We start from the raw sequence: 11833 nt of genomic DNA on the forward strand, positions 1-11833 counted from the left end.
ATTAACAAAACCTCTCCCATTTTAAGTTACTGGTACCTGTTGACATCATTCATCATCTGTTGACTTTTTGTTAGATTTCAAAGGAAAACTTTTTCTTCGTCTCATCTTTCAATTCAGAGGAATTTTTTGGTAGTTGACTGCTTCCTAATTATAGTTTCTCATGTACTGCTAGAGCCAGGCAATGAGGGAACTGCTTAAACATGCATCTGTGGGTAAGTGGAGAATATTAGATGAAAGCTGAATGATAAAACCCAAAATGCAGTGAGAAGTTACTGTACTTCATTTGCTAACTTCCGAAGAAGAAGAGAAAACCTGAATGTACTATGTTTTCATTTTTTTAATATGCAATTATTTATTTTTAAGTACTCTTATATGAAGGCCCTTATTTTGGGGTAACAGCAAGGCATTTTATTATCCACTCTTTCCATTCCCTAAAGGTTTCCACAGGTTTTGGTAAATTCACATTATCCTCATGACTGTAGTTTGTACTGACTTCAGGGGTGTACACAGATCATCAGTCTGCCTCACCAGCGCTGTGTACACTGCAACTTGTGTAAACAGATAAGACACAGGTTGAGGGGGTGCCAGTCAGCTTCTTCCAAGTGGCTGGAGTCTTGCATTAGGCATGCAAGCTACTGGCAGGGTTGAAGTTCAAATATGTGCCAGTCTCACGGGTTAAAGTCTTAGAGGAGTGAAACAGCAGAACACTCATCACGTCAGGAATATAATAGTTACCAAAAACTGAATAGTCACTTGCAGATACTTTCTACAGCTTGTTTACTTTGTCTTCCTAGCGTGAGCTATAAGCAGTCACTGCCATACCCGGCAAAGCTGAATATCCCCATACCACCTGCCAAAGACGCCTGTCCAAAGACAAAATTCCAGGAGTCTCTTGGGTAAGATCATTCATTGTTATTGCCACAATAAAGAAAGCATCTCCAGGTTTCTTCTTTTTTAAGAACTTGGGGATGTGCCCTGCTTGAATATGAAGGTTTTATGTGTTATCATTGACTCTAAGGGAACACCTCCCGATAGAGACAGGAATGAATTCTAGGAGTTCTACTTTCAAGCCGTAGAAGGATACTTCACAGTCACCCTTGAGCCATTTAGTATATTCCTCACTGATAATTCTCATGTTTCCTAGAAATCCAATGCACTGTATATAAATACTGCATTTCTCTGGAGGGGGTGCCTTTCCGTAAGGATCACTGAAAATTGTTCAAAGTCTTGGGGAGCCTCAGGATGAGAGATGAACCAATCTGACTGTGAATGCAAGTTAATGGGTCCAAAGAGGTCATTGTCTGGCTTGAAGGCTTCATTCAGCAATTGCCGCTTGCCAGCATCTAACTTAGGCTGTGACACAAGTGTTGGGTTTTTTGAGATGAGAGCTGTTTTTAGTGTCTGCTCAGAGTGCCTTACTATTTGCATAATGACAGGTCTCCTCCATTCACATCGTGTTTCTATGTAGAGCTGTCATCCTTCCTTCTGAATGTGTCAAACAGCTGTTCTACCACAAGGCTTTAGGGAGGAAGGCGCCCATTGGAGTTTTTGCCATACAAGCACGGACATGCCTGGGCCTGGTTGACAAAATGCTTTGAGGAGTTCCTTCACCCTTGCCAGGCCTCCATGCCAACCCCCTCTTGCATTGGCCCTTGTGTGCCTTATATTTTCATTTCTTAATTCTTTCTTTCTTAGTATGTCAGTTAGGACAAATCAATTCCTTGATCTCATCAACATTTTCAAGTCAATCTCTTGCCATAAGAAATCACTGAATACTTTATATCATTTGAATTTTGTAGCACTTTAATCAATAAGTCAGCAACGGTTCCCTGAATCTGGCAGTACAGTATCTACTCTATAGGACAAATAATTATCTATAAAAAAAATCATTGGGGAGACAAGATACAGTGCATGGAAAAATATCAAGTATGTTTTTTTTGGTTAAAAATCAATGTGTAAAAGATGTCTTACTAGAAAGTAAAATCATGCATTTTGAAAAAGATCTATAACGAGGATTTAGAGCTGTTAAGATTTAATAATTTGGGTGGGACTTGTGATGACTCTTAAGGAATGGGTAGATTAACCAGCTGGTGACACAGGAGACATTTTAGAAAAGGAAAAGTATGAGAAAAAGCAGAGATGGGAATGAGGGGTGTGTGTATGTTGTTGTTGTTAAAGGGCGGCCTATAATAAGAAGCAGTCCTTTTGGTAGAGAGAGTGTTCCTGTTATAAAATACAGGTAAATATATTTGAATGGGTAAAAACAGCTATTATTTATAAAGTCCTTACAAAGCTAAGTGTCCCGCATAAATTATCTCATTTCATTCTTAATCAAAAACCTGTGAAGTAGGTACTGCTATTTTCATCTCCATTGTACAGGTGAGGAAGCTGAGGCATAGTTCCTAAGGTCACACAACCACTGAATAATGGAGAAGGACCGGTACAGAGAAAGATTGGCTACTAAGACTAAACTACTTCCACAAGAGAATCAGGACACATATTTCAGGGTCTTAATTATAAGAAATACAAACTCTGATTTGCTTTAAGGTGACAGAGCTCATTATAGTTCTCTGAGTGATTTGGGATGAGCTCATGAAATCAGTAGGAAGAAGGGGATGAATGTGAGGACAAGTCAACAATAGAAAGTATCACCATTTCTTATCTGTCCCTGTGTTTTTGGCTGTCCTACTGATACATGTTTTGGATATGTAAAAAGTTGAACAGCAAAGACCGCGCTCAGCCCAACACTACTCATTTTTCCCTCGAGTTCTTTCTGATATAGCTGTAGGAACTACAGTAGGCCCCACTGGTGGGCACTTTAAGAGGTTTGAGTAATTTGGCCAGCTGAGAGGGGATTTTTTTGTAAACCAAGAAAGCAAGTGAATAATACTGCTGATATCTGGAGTGGATGTAATTTGTTCCTGAAACATGCATCAACTTACCTTAAGACTTATGTGAACTGGCTATAATTCAAGATATGCCATCATTTTTATGAACACATACCATAACCTTGAACATGTTTCTTGTCTGCTAATTATGACAATATGATCTGACATCTGACTTTTTGTTTCCTTATTCCACTTACACCTTAGTTCCTAATGAAATCTCACTACACTGATGGTCTTTTTGGATGGTTCATGTTTTTCATTTTTCTCAAAGATTCAAGTATGCTTTGACATTGGTAGCTCCATAAATCAATAAAATAAGTAGATAAATTAGTCCAAGCAACAATAAAATTTTTCTTTTGACCGCAGCAAACATAGTTTACTAACTTTCTAGTCAACACAGTTCAGAAAAACAAATTCTTGTTCAAAAAGGAAAATGACTCCTTCTGTTTAGGTGCTACAGTCTCTGAAATTTTCTGTAATAAGAACAAAAAGTAGGCATGCTTTTGGTGTTTACATATAGCTAAACCTTAAAACTCTATGAACAGTATTATTGCCAAGAGTAATTAAGATATTCAGATTTTGACCATATGGAATATAGTTATAATAACTGCTTTAATGTTCTTTTTCTATGAATCCTATCATTTATGACATTTTCGAGGCTGTTTCTATTGATTGATTTTTTTTCTTTCAGAATGAGTTGTATTTCCTCACTTTGTGTATCTTTTTTTTTGATTGGATGACAGACATGAATTTTATGTTATTGAGTGCCGATATTTTGTCTCCTCTTAAACATTCTTGAGCTTTACTTTGGGTTGCAGTTAAATTACTTTTAAAAAGTTTTCTTTTAAGATGTTCCCTTTAAGCTTAGTTAAGTGAGATCAGAGCTGACTTTAAATGTAGGGCTGAATATTCCCCACTACTGAGGAAACTTTTCTAAATACTTTATGTAATGCCTTTACATTATGGGTCATTTTTTTGTTTGTTTGTGTGTTTGTTTTCTATTATAGCTGTTGAGATAATGAACTATTTTCATCTCTGTGTGAACTCTGGAGATTGTTATCCCTGCTTCTTTCTGGTGGCTCTCTTTCTGCTTCAGGTGGTCTCTTCACACATGGGTGTCCATCAACACCCAGCCGAAAAGTCAAGGGAAACCCTCAGTGAATCTCCAGATACCTCTTTCTCTCCTCTCTCCTCTCTCTCTCCCTCATTCTTTCTCCCTTTCCCTCTCTGCAGGTCTTCTCTTTTTGTGCAACTTTTTCCTATCCAGTATTTTTCCCTGCAAATTCTATCCACTGTGTCTTCTCAATTTCTTACCTCTGTCTCATAGCTCAGGAAGGACCTCAGACTTCCTGCACTGTGGTCTAGACACACTCTGATGTCAGTAAGCTGGGGAAATCCTGTGGCTCCTTTCCCATCTCTCGGAGGTCACTTTTTTGTGCTATCTGTTGTTCAAGGTCTAAAAGCTGGTCTTTTAGTTGTCTAAGGATGGAGAGTAAATCTGTTTTACTCTCTTGGTTGTAAACCGTCCTGTTTACCTGGCTTCTTTGGAAGCAGAAATCCAGTTATTCAGATTTTAGATTTGCCAAAAAATAATATGAAACTCTGAAAACTTATGGAGCTTACAGTAAATTATGAGAGATTTCATTATGCTCAAAAGTGAATCTGGAATCATTTAGATGTTTTGTAAGCCCTTTGAGCAGAGCATGGCTCTCTTCTACGTCCTCGTTATGTCTCTGCATTGCAAAAATTGATATTCCAAAATTCTGTTGTATTACCAATCAAATCTTTGTAAGGAGGAATGGGCTAAAAGAAACAAAAAACCAAACAAAAAACTATTAACTACATTGGGACCACAGCAATGGTGATATGTATGTTTATATCATGCAAACATGTACACATTTTGTTTTGAATGGTGTTCTAACTGATAAATGACACTAAAATGTTTGGGTATAATAGATCTTATGATTAGCTGGATTCTTGGTTAAATTAACATTAATTTTATATATGTTGTTCTATGCCTTGTGTTGAAAGTCTTTCTAATATTTTATTTATTTACTTGATAAATAAAGAAAATTCAGGGACACCTGTGTGGCTCAGTCAGTTAAGCATCCAACTCTTGATTTCAGTTCAGGTCATCATCTCAGGATCATTAGATTGAGCCCTGTGTTGGGCTCTGTGCTCAGTGGGGAGTCTGCTTGAGATTCTTTCTTTTCCTCTGTTCCTTCCAACCCTATGCACATGCTCTTTCTCTCTCGCTCTCTCTCAAATAAATAAATAAATATTTTAAGAAAAGAGGAAAATTCAGTCTAATTTAGTATTTCTCATATATCTATGATTCTAGCGGTATTTTCGGGTCACGATGTTGAACATCTATAACCAATTTGTCCTACTATTGATGTAGCCAATATAGTTTAACAGGAGCTCAACTGTCAATGCATTGATTGAATAAAAGATATCTGTTATCTAGAAAACTGAACATAAACATATTTTTAAATAAAGCCCAGCATATAGTCAAGGGAAGGTCCCAGGAGAGCCAGTAGAAAAGATCCTGGCTAGTGGGAATTTGACAACTAGGAATCCAACAGAATGTAATTGGTGTTTTGCAAGTAAAAAGAGATTTGGTAAATGAAGGAATGTTCCAGATCCAAGAAGAATGTGATCTTCGGAAGGTCTGGATATAAGTCATTTGGATAGACACATGGGAATTAGAACTTTAGTCTCTGAGGAAAATGGAGTAGGGAGGTACAGGCAAGGCCTTTTTCTTCAAGAAACTGGGGGAATGAGAGGAGGGAACCTAGATAAAAAGCAGGGAGTTAATACCCAAAATATATAAGGAACTCATACAATTCAGAAGAAAAAAAGTCTAATTAAACAGTGGCCAGGGATCTCAATAGACATTTTTCCAGGAGATATACAATTGGCCAATGGATATATGAAAAGGGCTCAGCATCAGGGAAGTGCAAGTCATTACCATAATGAATGAATCAAAACCTTACACCTATCTGAATGGTTATTATAAAAAAGTCAAGAAATAAGTGATGTTGAAGATGTGGAGAAATGAGAACCCTCATGTACTGTTGGTGGGAATGTAAATTAGTGCAGCCACTATGGAAAACAGTATGGAAGTTCTTCAAGAAAATTAAAACCCATATGATCTAGTAATTTCATTTCTGGGTATTTAGCTGAAGGAAACAAAAAATCTAACTCAAAAAGATGTATGTACCCATGTTCATTGCAGGATTATTTACAATGCTAAGACATGGAAGTAACCTAAGTGTCCATCAGTAGATGAATGGATAAAGAAGAAGATACACACACACACACACACACACACACACACTGGAAGATTATTCAGCCTTAAAAAATAATGAAATCTTACAATTTGCAACAACATGGGTGGGCCTGGAGGGGTGCCCCTTCCAGTCGCGAAGGCGAGAAGAATTAGGCACAAATGAGTCAGCTGCAAGAGACTGAGAGCAGGGGACAACAGTCGAAAAGACTGCTGCCTGGAGCAACTCCACAGTCTCACTTTTATTAGATAGAAACAATAGCCAACAGAAGAACTGATGAAGGTCAAACATTAGTCACATGCCTCGTGAACAAACAAGAAAGAGGATACTGGGGATAAAAATATATGTTTATAAAAAATAAAAATTATATTAAAAAAATAATAATAAAAATAAAAAATAAATTAAAAAAAAAAAAAAAGAAAGAGGATAAAGTTTATAGTTAACCAAGCACATTCAAAGGACTCATCTAACTAACAACGCGTACTTCTGGGAAGAGAAAGGAGCGATAACGGAAAAGGGAAGCAGGCGGTATTTTGTTCCACCCTGAGCTGACCAGACGTTCCTGGCTATAGGTGGCATTCCACCCTGGCTGGGCCGGGCATTCCCAGCTGCCCAGCTTCACGGTCGTACATCGTCCTTCTCCCCAAAGACCTGTTGCCAGTATATGTTTTTCTTAAGGCCATATCTAAATGTGCTTGGTAACTAGTAAAATCCTCCAGGGGCTATAGTTTAGGTAACACCTTGTTCCGAGGGGCAGTAGCAGAGGGGCATTGTGCTAAGGGAAATAAACCAGACTGAGAAAGACAAAAGTTGTATGCTTTAATTTATATGTGGAATCTAAAAAAAAAAAAAAAAAAAACCCTACCCAAATTCATAGAAACAGAGCTTGTTGGTTGCCAGAGATGGGGAGTGGGGTGTGAATGGGGGAAGGGGGTCAAAAGGTGCAGAATTCCAGTTATGATATGCTTAAGTCTTGGGGATATACTGTGTAGCATAGTGATTATCATTCTATAGTCACTGTTCTACATATTCAAAAGTTGCTAAGAGAGTAAATCTTAAAAGTTCTCATCACAAGGGGGAGAAAAGCTAACTATGCTTGGTGATGGACATTAACTAATATTGTGTTGATTATTTAGCAAAATATACATACATCAGATAAAATTGATGGACACCCAAAATTAATATGACACCTGAAACTTATATGTTAGTTATATCTCAATTAAAATAAAAGAATAAAAATGCCTAGTAATTTTAGGAAATTACTTGGGTAAAGAGTTACTTGCTATAAGGATGAGGATTTCACCCAGAACTTTGCCTAAGGCTGTGGACCTAACCTGCTTAGTTTTGAGTAGGCTCAAATCTGAACATGCAAATGACTGTAGACACCAGTGTGAGACTCTTCAGAGGCAGTGAGCCAAGCAGATTGTTATAATATTGGAGGATTTGCTGAATGTGCCATTCCAGACCTTTAAATCAGCTCAGTGCAACTCCACAAACGTGCACTGAGAGGGTATTAAGAAAGATATAGAGGTGTGTCACACTAGGCTAATCTGTCTAACCTGCTCACAAAATTCTTCTGAATTATCTCTCCTCGGTTTCCAATCTCCAAGTCTTTCAACTACATGTTCCCAGTTTCATTTCTTTTGATACTTTCCTCCTTGCCCTTGATTATTGTTCTTATTTGGGCTAGTCTTCTCAAATATGTTGGGCCTTCCTCCAGGACATGGCTTTGGAAATTCATTTCTTCTTTTCATATGGTAGATCTTATATGCCATGCCATAAAGGATCCCATGGGACTAACTGGTGTGTGTCCTTTAACCACCAGATAAGCGGTATTCGAACCCAAGTTATATACCAGAGATGACCTTTTGAGTAAATCCTTGATATGGATCTGTTTTCTTTCATGCGATTCAGTTCTCTTACATTAAACATCTTTTATGAGCCAGGGCACAGATCTACACGAATGATTAAAACTCCGTCTCCACAATTGGGAAGGTAGGAGCTTTAGGGTAAGGGACACACAGGTAGCAGATAATTGCAGTAGAGTGTGGTGTTTGCCATAAAGAAGTCTTTTGCTAAGAAGAGGAGGATATTTAAGAAAGGAAGGAGACATTTGTCCCAGCTGGAGGGTAAGGGAAGGGTAGAAAACATAGGGGTGAGTGATCTTGTCATTTCTTTTTCTTAACAAAATGGGTGCAGATAAAGTCTCATCAGAGAAGTTTTACCATATGATCATATGAAGTACAATAAAGTATAAAATAGTTTAAGTGGGCAATTTTCATCGCAATTTCATCTTGGGGTGTGGTTAGAACCTAGTTTCAGGAATTATCAACCATTTATGGCTCTGGGTATAATTTCTAGCTCTGCAATTTAGTGGCTGTATTCACTTCTCTGAGCATTGGTGTTCCCATGTGTGATTAGAGAGAATAATTATTCTGCAAGTGTGTCAGTTATCAAGTTACTGTTTCTCAATTCCATATGAATCCTTTAATATATGCTCTGTGATAAAGGGATTTCTTTAAGCATTAAATTGAGTACAATGTTAAGTTTGCTTGATAGAGATATTAGAAGGACATTGAGGAGGAAGAAGTTTCTGGGGATTTCTGGTGTGGGCTGGAGAGATCAGCAGCGTGGATGTGAGGACATCTGGTGGAGCCTGCCTCAGGCACAGGCCCAGAATACCATCTTTCTGTGATTCTGAAGCTCTGGGTGATGATATCCTTTCTGCCGACCTCTGCACATGGAACCCAGAGCTCTATGCAGCCTGCATGGGGCCACCAAAAGCAGAGCATCACATAGCTGGTAGTGTTCCTTCTGCAGGTCTCCTAAATCTCTAAAGCTCAGAAGGCCTCTGCCTTGGCCAGCACTTAGACTCCCATTACATCCCCTGGCCAGTTGCTGAGAGCCTTCTCTCTGCCTGCACTCTGGAAGGTGTTCTCTCTGCCTGCACTCTGCCCAGCAGCTCCAGACCTGCCCCAGCCTGGCCAAATCAACAAATTTCTCTGCTTTCCTGTGACTAAAACACACCTACTCCAAGTTCTGACCTTCCTTTAAGTTTGTCCTTCCTTGGATACTCTTGCTCAGCCTTGGGATACTATACAGGGTTTCTTCTGACCTTACAGTTATTCTTTTATCAACTTCCCCCTATTTAAACCACTGTGCCATTTCTGTCTCCTGATTGGATCCAGACTGCTACAACAGCACATTTATCATAAGGATTACATGAAACAACTTTTGGCATATAAATGATAGCAGTTATAGCTAATCATGTTTCTTCTTTCCTCTCTCATAACGCAGACCCAAAAGGGTTTTTTTTTTTTTTTTGTAAGAATATGTGTGGGTGGGAGTATGGTGTGTGAAGGGGAGTGGGGGTGTGGGGTGTGTGTGTGTGTTTGTGTGTGTGTGTGTGTATTTGAGACCTGGTATATATGTGTGAGACATTATGTTTACAAAATGCTATCTGTCCTTTGTCCCTATTTCAGTATTCTACTGTCAGTTATTACCAGAAATGTAAATTTTAGATTTGGAAGGAAGCTTTAAGATCATCTAGTCCAACTGCACATAAAGAAATTGATCAACAGGAGACTAAGATTCTTGTTCAAGGTCACACAGTTAGTTCTAGGTGGAACCTGTATTATAAGAAGCCATCTATCCTGAGGACATGTCCAGGAGTTTTCTCTATAGCTGGAATAGCTCTCCAAACAAGTTTAAAATACAGAATAATTTAGATGGCTGTATTGGTTTTCTAGGGCTGCCATAACAAATCACCACAAACTGGTGGTTTAAAACAGCAGAAACTTATTTTCTTACAGTTCTATAGACTGTAAGTTCAAAATGTGGCAGGGCTGTGCTTTCTCAGGGGGTCTAGAAGAGAACTGTTCTTTGCCTCTTCCAGATTTTGCTGGCCATCTGCATTCTTGGACTTGTGGCTGCATCACTGCTTCTGTCTTCATACTTCCTTTTCTTCCATGTGTTTGATTTCTTTCCTTTATCTCTCTTATAAAGACACTTGTCATTGAATTCAGGACCCACCTACATAATCCAAAATTATCTTCTCAAGATCCTTAATTACATTAGCAAATAAATTGCAAACTCCAAATAAGGTAATATCACAGCTTCTAGGGTTTGGGACATAGACATATCTATTTTGTGGCCACCATTCAGCCTACTACAATTTTTTTAAAAAAACAAACAAATTTAGATTCCCAAGTCACTATGATATATTACTCCATTAGCTCAGTTAATAAACCTAGATATCTTTTTTCAATCGTTATTTATTCCAGGGCATATTACTTACCAAAATGATTTGCTTAGGTCTTGTAATAACAGTCATGCTATGTGAACCTCACTTGGGAAACAGTTAGTCTTTTCACTATTATGCATTAGAGCCAAGTGTCTCATGTTACAACAGGCTGATCCTAATGCAGAATTCATGTATGAGGAGGAGTAGGCAATGACACAATGCAAAATACCCTAAATTAATATTTTCCCACACAATCAAGCAGGTGCTTCCTTCCATTCATATCTGGGGCTAGTTAAAATTTAGAGAATATACTTGAATTTCTGAGAGCTTGCATGAGGTGTTAAGATATCTGGGAAGAATTGGTGTCAGTGAACACATGGACTAATCTGCTTGGTACATTCTATAGATGTTTAACCACCAAGTTCCTGCAGAGATTCAAACATAACCCATTATTTCTGTATGTGTTAAACTGACATGCTGTAGAAGATTTTCTCATATATTCCATAGTTTTCCCCCTTTTTCTTCCTCTTACATCACCTCATATTAATCCTATTCAGGTAGAAATGTTTTTTAAATTAAATGAGGCTTACTTTGAGCATAATAATTGGCACCGTTTGAGTGTTAAGACTATGTGCTCTGGTTTTAAAGAGGGATAAAGATATGTTTCTCACATAGAAAAAACGATTTAAAAATATGTGTTATATTCATGAGAATACCTCTATTATTACTAATCAATTCTGAAATGTAGACAGCTGGGAATGCCAGGGAACTACCCCTTCTCTCCACTCAAACTGGGTACTACTCCATAATATTTTGTCCTATATTGGGTTATTTTGTTCTATTTATTATTGTTACTGGTGATAAAGAAGGAGTATAATTTTTTTAAAAATTTATTGGTGGCTATCTTTTCCTTCCCATATGTTTGTGTTTATTATTTGAGGATATACCGGGGGTGATGACTTTTTCTAAGCCAATCTTAGGACTTTTAAGTTACAAATTAAGTGGAATTGACTGAAAACTAAATTCAGATTATTACATTTGTCAAAGCAAATGTCAAATGTCAAAGCACAACAAATTGTATCTTCTTTTCTCGCAATAGCTAAAAACAAAAACTAAAACTAAACCCTGCCTTCCAGAAAACAGAATTACCTACATAGAATATTCCCCATTTTTTTCTTTCTCACAGTTAGATGACACTGAATATCATCAGTTATTCCTATATGTTTTCTAACAAGAAAAACTCAGAATTCTTTCTCCATGCAAATAGATTCAAAAGACCTCAATAATGGACAAAACCATAAGTATTTGTTCTTGACACGCAAATGCCTTGGACATCTGCCCTCTTTTTGTCTAAAGGACTCTCTTGAAACACAAAGGCCTTTTGCTTTCCTTTTGCCACTGCATCCACAGCC

The 11833-nt window shown here is 37.8% G+C and overlaps 1 pseudogene across 1 annotated transcript; it reads right to left on the reverse strand.

The window, feature by feature from the left end:
* Positions 1-382: 382 nt before the first annotated feature.
* LOC309864356 (archaemetzincin-2-like) lies at positions 383-1613 on the reverse strand (annotated as a pseudogene). The gene is made up of 2 exons: positions 1123-1613; positions 383-975 (listed from the first exon to the last, which is right to left on the reverse strand). The product of its transcript is annotated as an archaemetzincin-2-like (transcript).
* Between the last annotated feature and the right edge of the window lie 10220 nt (positions 1614-11833).

The sequence above is a fragment of the Mustela nivalis genome, assembly GCF_964662115.1.
Source record: "Mustela nivalis genome assembly, chromosome: 5".
Taxonomy (NCBI): domain Eukaryota; kingdom Metazoa; phylum Chordata; class Mammalia; order Carnivora; family Mustelidae; genus Mustela; species Mustela nivalis.